At 38.7% G+C, this 18,510-nt stretch overlaps 1 long non-coding RNA gene across 1 annotated transcript; it reads right to left on the bottom strand.

The window, feature by feature from the left end:
- Window positions 1–155: 155 nt before the first annotated feature.
- LOC119912805 lies at window positions 156–8,742 on the bottom strand. The gene is made up of 3 exons (XR_005446257.1): window positions 8,709–8,742; window positions 8,581–8,609; window positions 156–305 (listed from the first exon to the last, which is right to left on the bottom strand). It is a non-coding gene; the product is annotated as an uncharacterized LOC119912805 (long non-coding RNA).
- Between the last annotated feature and the right edge of the window lie 9,768 nt (window positions 8,743–18,510).

Raw genomic sequence — 18,510 nt, forward strand, 5'->3', positions numbered from 1 at the left:
GTTATTTAACTGCAGTGGAGTCTTTTCTCTGATGAGCTGATGTTGATATGGAAGTTGTTGATCAGTGGAGTCTGACAGAGGCAGAAGGGTCTCCATCGTTTTCATAGTTCACCACACCATCATCTTCATCTTCATCATTATTCACCTGTGAAACACAAACAAACCCTCACTCTGACACACTTTAACTGACAACTTTCACATCACTGACCCACATTTAACACAAGGAGATAAGAAATAACCTGACAGCACCTGAACGCACCGTCAGCTACTGTTACATGTTTCTGCCACTGAGAGAGGAAGTGTTTCTGTGGTAACAAAGGACACGCAGAAGGAAATTAACTAATTCATTAAAGTAAAATAAATAAATATATGAGTAAATATTGTTATGACCCTGGGGTCATATTTTGTTGTTTATCTCTCCTGGCACTGTCAGCTGTTATCCTCCATTAGAGTGTGTGTGTGAGTGTATGCAGGTACTGGAGAACAGGTGGACACACTGGATTGGTCTGGTTGAGCTGATTGGAGCCTCCTGATTGGGCATCTGGATGACAGCAGCCATCTTAAGCCCTACGGACAGGAACTCTGCCCCTCTCTCTGCCATTCCCAACCTGCCTGAGGACTGTGTGCTATGTCTGTGTTTATTGTACATAGTGAACGGTTGTGACTATATACTACTTAGATTGTAAGTAGTAACGTAGTCCTTCTGATTGTCTTATGACAACCTGGTTTTGTTGGCTTTGCCATTTTTGTTTCTAGGAAGCAATTTCCTTTTGTTGTAGCTATATTGTGTCAGCTACTAGCAGTGAGTAGGAGTGAGAAGCCCTTTCTTTTGTTTGCACCATTTTCTCCTGTTTTTGGACTTAGAAGCCTAGTTTTAGAGCTTTGTCTTTTCTTTACCTTTTGGTTTTGGGTTTAGGAAAGATTTAGGTTTTTCTTAGTGTTTTGGTTGTTGTTTTGGGCACTGCTCATCTCCGAGGTATAATAAAAACTGCTAAATTGTATTTGTTGTGTACTGGCCTTGTTTGGGAATGGGAAGAGTGGGAGGCCACACATTTATGTTACCTCCAGGACACCCCTAGACCTTGGGACGTAACATAAATTGGGGGCTCGTCCGTTCTTGCTCGTGTTCTTTGTCATCGAATTAGGTAGGTTAGGTAAGTTGTTTCTTGTGTCTCTATCCGTGTGGTTGGCAGTTTTCTTTTGTAGTGGTGGCAAAATGGAGTTTAAATTAGAGGATTTTGCTACTAGTCCGTCGATTGATAAGTTGGATAAATGTAAGAAGACTGACCTGATTTTAGTGGGGAACTTTTTTGACGTGCAGTTTCCACTCAGTCTTAAGAAGCAGGAGTTAAAGGAGCTCCTATGCTTAAAGCTGACTGAAAGGGGTTTGTTTGGGGAGTTAACTCCTACAGAGGGGGATCCGGGTGATCGTGCTGGTATTGTTACCCCACTCCAAATAATACCTCCCCAAGGCCTTGCAGCTCAGACGAGCCCGACTGCAGAAGAGCTGAGGCTAACGCTGCAGATAAAAGAGGCAGAGGTGAGAAATCGGGAGTTGGAGGTGCAAGCCATGCATTTAAAGATAAGAGTTCTGGAGATAGAGCGGGGAGCCGCTACATCTGCCAGTTCTCCTACCTCACCATCACCCACTCCAAGACCCCAAGACAGCTTTGACGTGAGTAGGCACATTGCATTAGTTCCACCATTTAGAGAGTCTGAGGTAGACTGCTTTTTCAATGCTTTTGAACGTATTGCTGCTACACTGGATTGGCCAAAGAGAGTGTGGCCTCTGTTACTCCAATGTAAGTTAATAGGCAAAGCTCAGGAAGTCTGTACCTCTCTGTCCATTGAAGACAGTTTGAATTATGATGTTGTTAAAACCACTGTCCTTCGTGCCTATGAGTTAGTGCCAGAAGCATATAGGCAAAAATTTAGAGCTTGTGAAAAAACTGCCACCCAGACGTATGTAGAGTTTGCAAGAGAGAAAGGTACTCTTTTTGATAAATGGTGTCAGGCCAGTAAGATAGCAACGTTATTGGATCTGCGGGAACTTGTGTTGTTGGAGGAATTTAAGAATCGGCTCCCAGAGAAAATTGTCATGTATTTAAATGAACAAAAAGTCACTTCCCTTGCTGCTGCCGCTGTACTGGCGGATGAGTTTACCCTAACTCATAAATTTGTTCGTCGGGAGCCGACCTCAGTTGACCGTAAGGGTAACTCTCCTATGAGTTATCGTCGTAACCCCACTGCCACCACAGAAAGTCGGGAGTGTTTTTACTGTCATGAGCAAGGACACCTCATCGCTGCCTGCCCTTCTCTTAAAAGGAAGGAGCACAGTATGAATGCCAAAACACCCTCACCAATAGGGCTCATCCACACTTCACCCCACAAAAAGTTGAATCTGGTTAATGCTCAAAAAGACCACATTGACGAGGCTTTTAGGCCATTTGTGTCACAGGGTTTTGTTTCTCTGGTGGGTGAGGAAAAACAAATCCCTATCACTATCCTGCGGGATACTGGAGCCAAACAATCACTGATCCGTGATGGTGTTTTACCTCTCTCAGCTGAGACCTATTGTGGTGCAGACGTGTTGGCATGGGGAGTCAAAATGTGTGCAGTGCGGGCGCCGTTGCACTTCATTCAGTTGTTCTCCAGATTTGTGTCCGGGAAATTTAGAATTGCTATGCGCCCTCAGTTGCCGATAGCCGGTATAGACTTAATCCTCGGTAACGATTTGGCTGGCGGTAAAGTTTTCCCATCTCCCGAGGTGATCGAACATCCGATTGCGGATGAATGCGTTCCCGACACTGGGGTGCCTGACTTGACCCCGTTGTTTCCTGTTTGTGTTGTAACCCGTGCTCAAGCACAAAAGCTTGGCGACTTGGTGGATCTTAGCGACTCTTTCATGAGCGGCTCTGATCCAACAAGCTCCCATCACGATTGTAGAGAAAATGCACCTATCTGTGTGGAGCTTCAGCCTGATTATCAAAACCTAACCCTTGCTGTAGATAAAGAGCAGCTGATCAGAGCACAGAAAGCTGACTCTAGCTTAACCTCTTGCTTTTCTCTTGCAGAAAGCCAATCATGTGAAAAGTCTGTGTCCTACCTGGTTGAGGATGGTGTTCTTCTGCGGCACTGGTCTCCAAGCTCTGGTAGTACGCACGAGTCAGTGTCCCAAATTGTAGTGCCACAGGCATTCCGATCTCAGGTCTTAAGTTTGGCCCATGACCATTGCATGTCCGGCCACTTAGGCATAAGGAAAACGTACAATCGTGTGCTTCGTTATTTCTTCTGGCCTGGACTTAAATCAGATGTGGTAAAATTCTGTCGATCGTGCCACACCTGTCAGGTCTCAGGTAAACCGAATCAGGTGATTCCTCCTGCTCCATTAAGGCCCATTCCTGTCGTCGGAGAACCTTTTGAGCACGTTATTGTTGACTGCGTTGGTCCTTTACCTAAAACAAAGTCCGGTAACCAGTATGTCCTCACCATTATGTGTTCTGCCACTCGTTACCCTGAAGCCATTCCGTTGCGCTCATTGAAGGCCCGTGTCATTGTGAAAGCACTTGTTAAGTTTTTCTCCACTTTTGGTCTTCCTAAACGCATCCAAAGTGACCAGGGATCAAACTTTATGTCCAAAATCTTCGCCCAGGTTATGGCAGAGTTACATGTGGCACACAATACCTCCAGCGCTTACCATCCAGAAAGCCAGGGCGCATTAGAGAGATTTCACCAAACTCTAAAAGGCATGCTGCGCAAGTTTTGCACTGAGTCAAACAGTGAGTGGGATGAGGGGTTGCCGCTGTTGTTGTTTGCTGTGAGAGAAACGTCACAGGAATCCTTAGGTTTTAGCCCGGCTGATCTAGTTTTCGGTCACACTGTGCGAGGCCCATTACGCCTACTGAGAGAGAAGTGGCTCTCAGGTACCACTAGCCCTAGTGACAATATTCTGGACTACGTTAGTTCGTTCAGGGAGAGGCTACATCATGCGTGTGATGTTGCCCGTGACACACTCTCAAGTGCCCAGACAAAAATGAAAGTTACTTATGACAAAAAGTCTGTGGTGCGTATCTTTCAGTCCGGTGAGCGCGTACTAGTTCTGTTACCTGTCGTTGGTTCTGGTTTGCAAGCAAAGTTTTCTGGTCCTTATGTGGTCGATCGTAAACTTAGTGACACGGATTATGTAATCCGGACCCCTGATCGTAGAAGGAAAACTCGTGTGTGTCATGTCAACATGCTTAAAACCTATGTTGACCGTAATAATTCTGTTAGTTCACCCCTCGTGGTTGCACCTATGGCCTTAGTGTCAGTCGTTACATACAGTCCCAGTGATGATGGGCTGGATGACCGGCGTAGTTCTGTTTCCAGTGTGCGCCTTAGAAACTCTGAAATATTGACAGACTTAGACACACATTTGGTGCATCTGTCTGATTCTGCTAGGACTGATGTTAGTGAGCTCATTAAGGCTCATCCAACTCTTTTCGGGGACATTCCCATGCAGACCAATGTGCTAAGTCATGATGTTGATGTAGGCGATCATCAACCCATAAAACAGCATGCATATCGTGTCAATCCAACAAAACGTGCATTAATGCAGCAGGAGGTAAAGTACCTCCTTGACCACGGTTTTGCTGTCCCCAGTAGTAGTTCCTGGAGTTCCCCTTCACTGCTGGTCCCCAAACCTGACCAGACCCCACGTTTTTGCAATGATTATCGAAAAGTCAATGCTGTTACCAAACCAGATTCTTTTCCACTTCCACGCATGGATGACTGTGTGGATCGAGTAGGGTCAGCAAAATATGTCACCAAATTGGACCTACTAAAAGGCTACTGGCAGGTCCCACTTACTCAACGCGCCTCTGACATAAGTGCCTTCGTCACTCCGGATCATTTCCTCCAGTATACAGTCATGCCATTCGGTCTGAGAAATGCCCCTGCAACTTTCCAGCGGTTGATGAATACAGTCCTATGTGGGGTTGCAAATTGTGAAGTTTATTTGGATGACATCGTGGCCTATTCGTCAACTTGGTCTGATCACATGAGGACCCTCAGAGTGATTTTTGAACGCTTGTGCGCTGCTTCCCTTACACTCAATCTGGCTAAATGTGAGTTCGGGAAGGCTGTTGTTACCTACTTAGGTAAAAAGTAGGTCAAGGTCGTGTCTGCCCAGTTACTGCCAAAGTACAGGCAATCTTAGATTTCCAGCTCCTCAGACACGTCGTGAGCTCCGTCGTTTTCTGGGGATGGCTGGGTACTACCGTGCGTTCTGCAAAAACTTTGCTGATGTGGTAGCTCCTTTAACCAGTTTGGCAAGTCCCAAAACTCTTTTCCAGTGGTCAGAAGAATGTCAGATGGCTTTCGAGGCTGCCAAAGTTCTCCTCTGCAGTGAGCCTGTGCTCGCCGCCCCAAACTTCACTCGTCCATTTAAGCTGGAAGTAGATGCCAGTGCGCTTGGTGCGGGTGCAGTGCTCCTGCAGGAGGATGTGCGAGGCATTGATCACCCCATTTGCTACTTTTCCAAAAAGTTCAAAAGACACCAGCTGCATTACAGCACCATTGAGAAGGAGGCCTTATCATTGCTGTTAGCATTACAACACTTTGAAGTGTACCTTGGGTCTAGCCATGTGCCAGCCATCGTCTTCTCTGACCACAACCCCCTGGTGTTCTTGACTCGAATGCAAAATAGCAACCAGCGTCTCATGCGCTGGTCCCTATTACTGCAGGACTTTAATATTGAGGTTCGTTACAAAAAGGGTTTAGAAAATGTTATGGCTGATGCTCTCTCTAGGTCTCATTGAATCAAACCTTTTTCTTAAGAGGAAAATGTTTGATCTTGGGTGGGGAGGTGTTATGACCCTGGGGTCATATTTTGTTGTTTATCTCTCCTGGCACTGTCAGCTGTTATCCTCCATTAGAGTGTGTGTGAGTGTATGCAGGTACTGGAGAACAGGTGGACACACTGGATTGGTCTGGTTGAGCTGATTGGAGCCTCCTGATTGGGCATCTGGATGACAGCAGCCATCTTAAGCCCTACGGACAGGAACTCTGCCCCTCTCTCTGCCATTCCCAACCTGCCTGAGGACTGTGTGCTATGTCTGTGTTTATTGTACATAGTGAACGGTTGTGACTATATACTACTTAGATTGTAAGTAGTAACGTAGTCCTTCTGATTGTCTTATGACAACCTGGTTTTGTTGGCTTTGCCATTTTTGTTTCTAGGAAGCAATTTCCTTTTGTTGTAGCTATATTGTGTCAGCTACTAGCAGTGAGTAGGAGTGAGAAGCCCTTTCTTTTGTTTGCACCGTTTTCTCCTGTTTTTGGACTTAGAAGCCTAGTTTTAGAGCTTTGTCTTTTCTTTACCTTTTGGTTTTGGGTTTAGGAAAGATTTAGGTTTTTTCTTAGTGTTTTGGTTGTTGTTTTGGGCACTGCTCATCTCCGAGGTATAATAAAAACTGCTAAATTGTATTTGTTGTGTACTGGCCTTGTTTGGGAATGGGAAGAGTGGGAGGCCACACATTTATGTTACCTCCAGGACACCCCTAGACCTTGGGACGTAACAATATAAAGTAGGCTACCCCAAACTGTCACATGTTCCTGCAGCTGACTGACCAGAGAGAGAGTGTTTATGTGGTACCCCAAATCCAAAATGTTCCTCCCGGTTTACTGCTGATGTTTTGAAACTGAACTGAACTGTGAACCACAGTTCACAGTCAGCAGACCCTGAACGCACCATTAGTTACTGTCAGATCTGGGGTCTCATTTATAATGGTGCGTACGTAATAAACAGGGCTGGAAACGTGCGCACGCCACTTCCCAAGCAAAGGTTGTGATCTGTAAAAAACAAACTTGATGGGAAAATGTGCGTCCCGTAAGTAAACTCTGAAAGAGGAGAAATGAGAAACATGGCAGAAGGATGAAACTGTTTGAAATGAAGGCCTACTACTGTGTAGCATATATAGAAATATTACCTCTGAGTAGTATAGGCTTAAAGCCTTTCTAAATAATCACACACTCCTTTGATTGATTTCCCCTGAAGTGCGCAATAAAAAACATAATTTAAGATAATTTGCGGCGCACAAAAGAACCATGACTGAGGATAATAAACACAAACAGAGATTCTGTTTCTGCAAGAGAACACCTCAAATATGTTGGACACTTTAATCAGGAATCATATTAATTAATACGCCTACTTGCATGCATTGAATTTATTCTCATAAATAAGGTGAACAGGAGGACAAATTATATTTAAATTGATGCCGTCTTCAGTGCGTCAGTCGAGCAAATAGGAGAGCAGAGTTTCATGTGTTGTAATCACATGTTCGTTTCCTTATCGAGCCAAACGCTGAGCGCCAGCGTGTGGATGTGATGCGCTGCTTGTAAAAACACATTATGGAAAAATAACACTATTTTATTGTCATTTACAACAAGTCACCGGCTATTTCTTTTAACTCATCGCCAGCCTCGTTAAGGGAGTGGACTGTTTGTGTCGCCTAAATAAATGTTTAAACACAGGTGGAATGCATTTGGTTTACTCTCTTTTCAAACGGGGGGATCTTGGGTACCTGGGTCATCCCCAGCCAGCGACGTCACTACTCAAGAGGGAGGCCCCTTCCTGCAGATTGGTTATAAAGGGGTGGAGCTCCGGCGCCCCCTTTCCTCCGGTGCGTGAAAGTGCGTTTTTTACCCACCAAACAACAAGCTTCAGCTTCACCAAAGGAACATCAGTGTCACACTGAGTTAAATCTCCTTTTGTAGCTTCACTGTCAGAATTTGCCTCCTTTTCTTCCTGCAGTCAGGACGTATTAATATTAACGAGGGGCGTTTCACTGACCATTCACAGGCAACTATGGGCGTTTGAAGGGTCGGACATGGAGCTCCCTATGCGCCACATTTCAAGTTGGTTGTGATTTGTAAAGGGAACTAGCTTACAACTGTGCGTACGCACGGTTTTATAAGTCTGAATATTTTTTGGCGTACACCATTTTTGGCTTTTGGGCGCACGCACACTGTTAGTGAGGTTTCTACGCACAGTTTTATAAATGATCTTTATCTGACTGGCTGCTGGACAGTTTGCATTGGAACTAGATTTTATAGTAGTACAGTAACGTGGACGTTGTTTTTGGAAATAAAACTAAACTATCTGTGTTGTTTAAAGCTGCTAGAGGTTAAGTGAGAAAATACTGCATGATGTGATGTAATTTAGGTGAACTGACCCTTTAATCTGGAATAATGTTCAGTTTGTATTGACACTGTGTCAAAGACGTGTTGATTCAGATCTATGGCGTCTTTGGAGGCTGTAGTTTGTGTTGGTGTTGTACTTAAATTGTCATATTGATATAACACTTACATCCACTTTACTTGTAGGTCATTTTAAAATTTTTATTGTAATATTCTTTTATTTTAATTTTATATGCAATGAATCCTGTGAACTTTGCTGCTACGGCCACTTCAGTACAACTCAGTGATTCCTGTTTCTGTTTGTCTTCTTCTATCTATATCTACACTTCAGAATGAAGAACAGATGTCACAAACACTGGTTTGCTGTGTAAAGTACCAACTGTAAAAACATTATAAACTCACTGTGTTTTCATCCATCTGTGTTTTTGTCCCTGAAAAGAAAAGAGAAAGAGTCGACTTTAGTTTCCACAGTGAAAATCCAGCTTTATCAAAACTTCCTGTTTCTGAGTTTCATCTGTGAATGTTCTCACCTTTAGTTCTTGTCCAGATGTTGACTGCCACAACAATTATTATGAGTGCTGCTAAACCCACAGACACAATGATGAACCTCCAGAACGATTCTGAAAACATTAGAAACATTTTGACTGCACAGTTCAGTTCTGTTTGAAATCCTGCAGCTAAAGTAGCAACGAATCACAGACTTTCATCAGCTCACAGTTTTCCTGCATGTCTTTGCTAACTGTGAATGTAGTCGTCTGATTTGTGAGCAGCAGTGGATCTTGTGGATTGAGCAACAACAACTGAGTGAGACTGACTGAATAAGAGAATATCTCCACCCACAGCCGAGCGTCGCTCTGACATTCAGACTTTAGACTCCAGAAGAGGACAGAGAGAGAGAGAGAGAATGTAATCACTTTCCATTTTCTGACTTATACTTTGATGACTGGCTTTAATCAACAAAAAATCAATAAAAGGTTGTTTTTAGTTCAGTACAGGAAGAGAAAGAGGCTGACAGGAAGACAGAGACTCTAGAGAAAGATGAGTTACTACCTTGTAGTTTTGTTGAAGCATCATTGGTTGTTGTTGTGGCTGTAACGGATTTTGTGTTTTCAGTTGTTGTTGTTGTTTGTGCGTCACCTGCATGAATGAAATAACACAACCCAAGAAACTGTTGAGTTAGAAAATACCTCATGTTTACCACCTGCTGTCACTAAATGAGAAAGAATGATGTCATCTTAAAAAGTCATCATATAAACAAATGTTTTGGTGGTTTTAGTCATCTCAACACTATTGTCGATTTTCTTGTTGTTGACGGTACGACAATAATATAAAAGCCTAAATAATAAGTTAGCAAAATAATGTCACTTAATATCGGTCACAACTGACATATTTAGACAGAATATGACGTTTTGTGAGTTTCGTGCTGTGAAAGTCAGACGAAACACCTGGAAACATGTTAGTTCGACCTACGTTGGCTCAAACTAATTAGTTCAAAGTATGACAGTTTAGGGAAACGGTCGTATTTCAGATGTTTGTTAGTTTAGATAGTTCAATGCTACCTTACGTGGTTGTTCGGGAAACGCACACCAGCTCAGCATATTCTCACCTGTTTTCTCACCTGAGGACTGAGGGCTGAAGGTGAACAGCTGCACTTTTCCAGAGTCACCATCTGTCACTTCACACTTCAAGTTAGACTTTGATTTGTTACTAAAATTAGAATCCAGGAAAGACACAGCGGCGTAGCAGACAGACTGTGATGTCTTCATGTCTTTGTTATCTTTGTCCACATCTTTACCCTCATACAGCCACTTCACTGTGTGTCTACAGAACTGTCCATGTTTCAACACAGAACAGGTTAACGTCATCTTATCAGCGTCCTTACGTTCAGTCACTGGTGAAGATGGAGATATTGTGAGAGAAAGACAACAAGAGTAAAGTTAACTTCATCACTGTGATCATAATTATTGTAATGTTTCAGTATATTGTTCTAACAAGACAGTTTGAGCTGAAAACATTATGATGGAAATACTCACTGGTAATAACAGACAGATAAACCTGAGAGTCTGGAACTTGTTGTTGTCCTGATATGAACTGTTGACAGTAATAACGACCAACATCATCGACTGTGACCTTCTTTATAACCAGAGAACAGTTCTCTGTAACACTCAGTCTGTCTGATTTAGCTTTGGCCTTTTCAACAATCTGCCAAAAATCAACCAGCTCTACTGCTGATCTGCTTCCTGAACCACTAAAGAGCCATGTAGTATTTTCACATTCTTGCTGACCGTCTATCACATTTTCACAAGGCAAAGTGACGTCATCTCCAACTCTGACAGTGAAGGAGGGGGGAAGTTTTTCAGCTGCTGCTGTTGAGAAAATGATGAAAAATAAAGTGAAATGAGAAAATGTCTGTTATGTTCATAGTTAGTGACGATTATTTCTTTATCCTTAGTTTCCAAGAGTTCACTAAACTCACCACATTAGAAACAACAGATTTGGTTTTCTTAGTTAAATCAAATGTAGCTAATAAAGAATCTTTAATAATATTGATCAAGTTATTTTTTACAATGTGCCTTCCATTTATATATGTGATATATGTATTCTTACCTGTAAACTGAAGCACCGCTGTAAGAAATAAAGAAATCCATTTGAACTCAACCATCATGATTCTCTGAGTCTCTCCTTCTTCTGTCTCTTGTTCTCGTGCTCAGAACTGTCTGAGTTTCTAAACTAGTGCTTTAGTAGAGAGACGCTGCAGCTACTTCCTGTGGTTAGGATGATGTCACTTCCTCATAGTGGCTTTTAGTCTGTTTTAGATTTCAGTCTCTCTGAATTTCTTGTCGATGTCCAAACAGCCAAAAACTCTGTTACAATTTTCACTTTTACATTTTTGAAATGTAGTTTTCTCTCATCCACAGTGACTGACAGAGACCCCAAATTCTTGATCAGCAACATGAGATGCAGCCATCAGAGTTCACACTTTGTTCATTCAGGTCTATTTGTGACAATGACGTGTTTCACCAAGCGAAAAGAAGAAGAAGAGGAAGCTGAAGGTGTGAAGATTGTTAGTTAAGATAAATGTTTGCAATGATGCAACTTGTTTTCTTCAGATAGTGTTTATTAGAAAACAGACAGGATCCATGGTGATGTTTGACAGCACACATGAACAGACAGGTGAAGAGTCAAACTCCTCTCCCACCAGAATCTGACTCCTGATGTCCATGGTGCAATATGGTGATACTGTAGCAGCTGCTGAAGAACACAGATAAGATGATATTTCACTGCTCTGAGATCTTTGCGGCTCTTTTTTTCTGAGAATTGAAGCTCAGCATCGTTCATGCTGACTCTAAAAAAGTTACCGTAAGGCAGGATGTTGCCAACAGCTGGGGGAAAAGAATGTTTTATGTTTCGCAGCATTGGTGGCTGTAAACTGTGCTAAAACTCTCTACTGCTAAATAAGAAAAATAAAGTTAGCTTCTGCCTAATTCATACACGCACGGCAGATAAGCTTAATGCTTTGAATGTGCCATGTTGGCTACAACTCATTTCAGTGTACAAAATGAAAATATAAACTAGGTGTTGCCATTTAGGTAAATGCTGTTTCATGAAAGCATTTGTGGTTGTGAACTTTGTTAATTTGTTCTCTCTAATCATCTAAATAAATAAATATGAAAAGCTAGGTTACCATACAACCCTTTCTTCTTTCCTCTCAAGGTGCTTTGCTTAAATTTCTAAGCCCAGTGAGCCCACCTCCAAAAGATGTCTCCACAGATGAATGTCGGGTGGATGTGCTGCCTGTACAGTGAGCTCTTTCATCTTGTTGGATATTTGAATTTTTGTGTTCCTAATTACTACAGTATTTTTCCAGCTGTTCATCAGGATGGTGGATGTGTTTTGCATTTAAAATAATTAATTATTATGAATGTGTTTTCATAATAATGATATAATATTTTTGATTAAAGTGTATGAAATGTGTCAGTATGTGCCTCACCAGCTTCCCTTGCTAAGCATTAACTCAGTCCTCCATTAGGGTCTGAGCTGCTTGTATCTGATGCTGCCTGTACATCTCTGGCTGTGCTTTTACTGGAGGTAAGAGATGTGATTGGACCAGCCCAATGTCAGTATAGGCCGATGCTTGATCGTTAAAAAAACAGTTCGGCCAATATAAATAAATAATTTGACTTGTAGCCTACTGGATGAGAGGAGCTCACTGCTGTTCATCAGAGGGAGAAAACCGAAACTGAAAACACTTGTGATCAGACAGAAATATCACCACAATTCCACACTAATGTTCACTTCAGCACTTCTGATAAAGTGCAGATCACATCCGCTTTAGAGGGAATGAAGCATCCTGGAGCAGAGAGACAGTCAAACAGAGCAAAGTGTCTCTGAGCGAGTGGGAGAGACAGCAGGACACAGAGGACAGGTGTCATGATGTTCTCTCACTACTTTACTCTTTGTGTAACAAATACACTGACCGACAACATTTATAATTAAATGTATTGATTACAATTTTGCCAGGGACAATTCACAAGTCGCGGATAAGCCCTGAAGCTGTGAGCAATGCTCTCTCTGTCTCTCTCTCTCTCTCGTGCTCTTCTAAAACGCATTATTTCGAGTAGCCTCCGCTCTTTGAAGACCTGCGAGACAGGCTGCATCATGAAGATTATTGCATATTAACATGGAAAATATTTTTGTTGCTGTTGTTGAGTTACATTCGGGGCTAAAGCCGCGGGAAAATGACCTGGAGACGTCGATGGCAAAGCCTTTGGTTTTGCTGTTGTAAACACAACTGTTGTATTAAGTACTTTTATCATTTTTAAAATATCATTTTAATTTAACTGCTCTGAATTGAATGACAAAATTAAAAAGGGCTCATAAGTATAATTCGAAGGAATAAGTATCAGTACAAGCCTTTTAATGATTTTATAAAGGCACACTATGTTTTTTTTAATACTGTAACAATGATAGTTTAAAGTAATAGTAGCAGACTCTTCTTCAAACTGGCCTAAACTTTGTTTTTAAATAGTTTTTAGTCAAATTACAAAAAATAAGAGCAGACCTCTTGAGGCCCGTGAAACCTCAAACTGTAAGAATGAAGTGAACAGAGCACTATTGTTTATATTTCTGTGGACAGAAGTAATTTACTTAATTTAAGTAAGATTACTTCTACAGGCTACACACAGCAATATAAACAACTGTGCATGCTCTCTTCACGTCGTTCTTGTAAAATACATCCAACAAAAAGCACAGCGCTGCAAAACCCCACTTACTAATCAATAAAGGTGTCTGAGAGTGAAGGCTGGATTTTTAATTTCCATGAGCTGTAAGCCATAATGATCAAGATTAAAACAACAAAAGGCCTGAAATATTTCACTTTGTGGAATGAAGCTAGAAAGTTTCACTTTGACTTAAATTATGTAAATAAAAATAACTTTTTCCTCATATTCAAATTTCTGAGATGCACAATCCACCTTCTTTAATTTAGAGAAGTCAGTTGTTTTGAAAAAACAAATGGTGTGTCTCCGCCTCCCTGATGGAAAGGTGACCACAGACCCAACAGAGATGAGGAAGCATAAAGGATTACTAACTAGATCATCTTTGTATGAACTTGTAAATGTACTTAATTACACTCCACTACTGGAAGTATTTAAATTCATGTGCAAAAATATCAGTTTGTTCAGTAGATGTTGAGATTTCTTTGAATTAAATACAAAAGAAACAGAAACACAGACTGACCTCATGATGGCGCTCTGGAGTCAACAGCCAGCAGAGAGCTCTCTCTGTCTCTCACAGTATAGCTTTGTCCCTAACTCTTAACCATCACAACTAAATGAAAATGTCATGAGGTCAAGGAAAGATGTGAAGGAGAATTCATAAAAGACAACCGCGGTGCTCAGAGAAACAGGCTGCACTTACACCAGCTTCTTTTTAACCAACTTTATTTATAACACGCGGAAGATGAGTACAGTGACAAACTCAATGCTGCTCACTTCAAAAGAGTTCCTGTCCAACATAAAAATATATTAAAAATAAAATAAATAAATAAAACACTAAACGTGTGTGTGTTTAAACAAAAATACATATAGATATTAAAATTTAAATAAATAAATAAATAAAACGGTAAGCATGTGTGTGTGTGTTAAAAAATAAAATATATTAAAAATAAAATAAAATAAAATAGTAAGCGTGTGTGTGTGTGTGTTACAAATTAAAATATATTAAAAATAAAATAAAATAAATAAATAATAAAACAGTAAGCGTGTGTTTGTGTGTTAAAAATTAAAATATATTAAAAATAAAATAAATAAATTAGTAAGCGTGTGTGTGTGTATGTGAGCGTGTGTGTGATTAAAAAACAAAAATATATTAAAAATAAAATAAATAAATAAAACAGTAAGCGTGTGTGTGTGTTTAAACAAAAATACATATAGATATTAAAAATTTAAATAAATAAATAAATAAAACGGTAAGCATGTGTGTGTGTTAAAAAATAAAAATATATTAAAAATAAATAGTAAGCGTGTGTGTGTGTGTGTTTAAAAAACAAAAAATATATTAAAAATAAATAAATAAATAAAACACTAAACGTGTGTGTGTGTTTAAACAAAAATACATATAGATATTAAAAATTTAAATAAAATAAATAAATAAAATGGTAAGCATGTGTGTGTGTTAAAAAATATATATTGAAAATAAAATAAATAAAACAGTAAGTGTGCGTATGTGTGTGTGTGTGTGTGTCTTGTGTGTGTGTTTAAAAAACTAAAAATATATAAAAAATAAATAAATAAATTAAACGGTAAGTGTGTGTATGTGTGTGTGTGTGTGTGTGTGTGTGTGTTTAAAAAACTAAAAATATGTTAAAATAAAATAAATAAATAAAACGGTAAGCATGTGTGTGTGTTAAAAAATATATATTAAAAATAAAATAAAATAAAACAGTAAGTGTGTGTGTGTGTGTTTAAAAAACTAAAATATATTAAAATAAAATAAATAAATAAAACGGTAAGAATGTGTGTGTGTTAAAAATTTAAATATATTAAAAATAAAATAAAACAGTAAGTGTGTGTATGTGTGTGTGTGTGTGTGTGTGTGTGTGTGTGTGTGCGTGTTTAAAAAACTAAAAACATATTAAAATAAAATAATACAAAACAGTAAGCGTGTGTGTGTGTTTAAACAAAATACATATAGATATTAAAAATTTAAATTAAATAAATAAATAAAACGGTAAGCATGTGTGTGTGTTAAAAAATAAAATATATTAAAAATAAAATAGTAAGCGTGTGTGTGTGTGTGTTTAAAAACAAAAAATATATTAAAATAAAATAAATAAATAAAACACTAAACGTGTGTGTGTTTAAACAAAAATACATATAGATATTAAAAATTTAAATAAAATAAATAAATAAAATGGTAAGCATGTGTGTGTTAAAAAATATATTAAAAATAAAATAAAATAAAACAGTAAGTGTGTGTATGTGTGTGTGTCTTTGTGTGTGTGTTTAAAAAACTAAAAATATATAAAAAAATAAATAAATAAATAAAACGGTAAGTGTGTGTATGTGTGTGTGTGTGTGTGTGTGTGTTTAAAAAACTAAAAATATGTTAAAAATAAAATAAATAAATAAAACGGTAAGCATGTGTGAGTGTTAAAAAAATATATATTAAAAATAAAATAAAATAAAACAGTAAGTGTGTGTGTGTGTTTAAAAAACTAAAAATATATTAAAAATAAAATAAATAAATAAAACGGTAAGCATGTGTGTGTGTTAAAAATTAAAATATATTAAAAATAAAATAAAACAGTAAGTGTGTGTATGTGTGTGTGTGTGTGTGTGTGTGTGTTTGCGTGTTTAAAAAACTAAAAACCTATTAAAAATAAAATAAATACAAAAACAGTAATCGTGTGTGTGTGTGTTTAAAAAAAATATGTGTATTAAAAATTAAAATAAAATAAAGAAAGAAAATGGTAAGCGTGTGTGTGTGTTAAAAAATATATTAAAAATAAAATAAAATAAAACAGTAAGTGTGTGTATGTGTGTATGTGTGTGTGTGTGTGTGTGCGTGTTTAAAAAACTAAAAAGATATTAAAAATAAAATAAATACAAAAACAGTAAGCGTGTGTGTGTGTGTTAAAAAATAAAATATATTAAAAATAAAATAAATAAATAAAACGGTAAGCATGTGTGTGTGTTAAAAAAATATATATTAAAAATAAAATAAAACAGTAAGTGTGTGTATGTGTGTGTGTTTAAAAAGCAAAAAATATATTAAAAATAAAATAAAATAAAATAAATAAAACTGTAAGCGTGTGTGTGTGTGTTAAAAATTAAAATATATTAAAAATAAAATAAATAAAATAGTAAGCGTGTGTGTGTATGTGTGCGTGTTTAAAAAACAAAAAATATATAAAAATAAAATAAATAAATAAAACAGTAAGTGTGTGTGTGTGTTTAAACAAAAATACATATAGATATTAAAAATTGAAATTAAATAAATAAATAAAACAGTAAGTGTGTGTATGTGTGTGTGTGTGTATGTGTGTGTGTGTGTGTGTGTGTGTGTGTGTGTGTGTGTGTATGTGTGTGTTTAAAAAACTAAAAATATATTAAAAATAAAATAAATACAAAAACAGTAAGCGTGTGTGTGTGTTTAAAAAAAATATGTCTATTAAAAATTTAAATAAAATAATAAAACAGTAAGCGTGTGTGTGTTAAAAAAATAAAATATATTAAAAATAAAATAAATAAATAAAACAGTAAGCGTGTGTGTGTTTGTGTGTGTTAAAATTTTTTTTAAAATAAAATAAATAAAACGGTAAGCGTGTGTGTGTGTGTGTGTGTGTGTGTGTGTGTTAAAAAATAAAAAAAAATAAAATAAAATAAATAAATGAAACAGTAACGTCTGTGTGTTTTTCATTCTCCCATCACACCAGTTCTGCAACCTCAGTACCAGACAAGCACTTTAAGAGGAAGAACAGGGAAACAAACAAAGAGAGTAGAGGAATAGGAAAAGAAACACATGGCATTAAAATGGCGTATGTCTAAATTGTATGGTTGAAGAAACAGCCTGTCTACTTTCAACACGGGGCATCATTCTTCCAATGACCGTTGGCACGACAATATCGGCAGGTGTCAGTTTTAAATGATGCACTACGCCCTCCATTACAGATAAAACCCTGGGCTACCTGAGCAGACTCCCCCTATACCCATGCTAACTTCAACAATGACTATCTAGCCAACTCCCCCCTCGTCTTCGTGCAGCTAATTGTGGAGGGTACTTATGCACTCGAAACCAGTGGGTGAAAAAGGGCAACCAGAAAGCCAGTGACCCCGTCACAGCCGCGGAGGTGCTCCCCAGCAAAGCTCTACCCACGTTCACCGCCACCTAAATCACCACACCACGAAGGGAAATCGCTGTTAAGCCTAACAGGGGAAGTTCTCCTGCTCACACTAGAAATCCAGCTAAGGTCCAACAAAACAAATTCAGCCAGCAGAGCTAAACCACTGACAAAAGGACTGTCGTGAACAAACCAGTGTGGATTTATTCATTTTATATCAAATAAATGTGGAACTTTACTTGCTTTTTTTTTCTTTTGTTTGTTTGTTAAAAGTTATCAGACCGTTAAGTTACTTTAATTAAAGAACGACCAAGTTCTTTTAAGTTATTCCGTCGAGCTACCTTACACTGCTCCCACCGAAGCCCGGACCCAGCCACGTGGGCCCGCCTTGCCAGCAGTAACCCAAAGGACATCCAAACCAGAACAGCCTAACTGCCAGGCCGAGGACGGTCAACACTGGACTGTTTTTCTTCATTCAGACACGGAGAACCTCCGGAAAATTCCCTAGCAGAGAGCCAGGAATCGGGCAGCTAGCGTGGGGACCCGTGCAGCAGGCCAAGACAGGCCAGCGACACACAGTAAGGCAAACCAAGGCATTCTGTGATCAGTGATGTCCAATAGTCTGCTGATCCATTATCTTTAGTCCTTAAACTCATAGCCAAATTTAACTGAGTATCAGCAACTGCTTTCATTATTTCTCTTTCTCCCTATGAATCAAATTCTTCCCACAATAGAACTCCACATATTCGTTCTTTGCTCCTTGTTTTTAGGCATTGTTTATTTCTTTGATGTTTAACCGCATTTATTTCACCTCAGTTATCTAATAAATTTCACCGTGATCAAAGGAACTGTGTGTGTGTGTATTGTCTAACTCCATGTCCCTGTCACGAGGATTTAAGATTGACTGATTGATTCAAGATAATTGAGCGATTATTAACTAACTGATCACTAGTGAATAATTGTATAATTAATTATAAAAAAAATTACCC

This window comes from Micropterus salmoides, unplaced genomic scaffold, assembly GCF_014851395.1.
Source record: "Micropterus salmoides isolate LMB-PRFRI ecotype aquatic unplaced genomic scaffold, ASM1485139v1 Ms_hic_scaffold_2, whole genome shotgun sequence".
In the NCBI taxonomy this organism is placed as follows: Eukaryota; Metazoa; Chordata; class Actinopteri; order Centrarchiformes; family Centrarchidae; genus Micropterus; species Micropterus salmoides.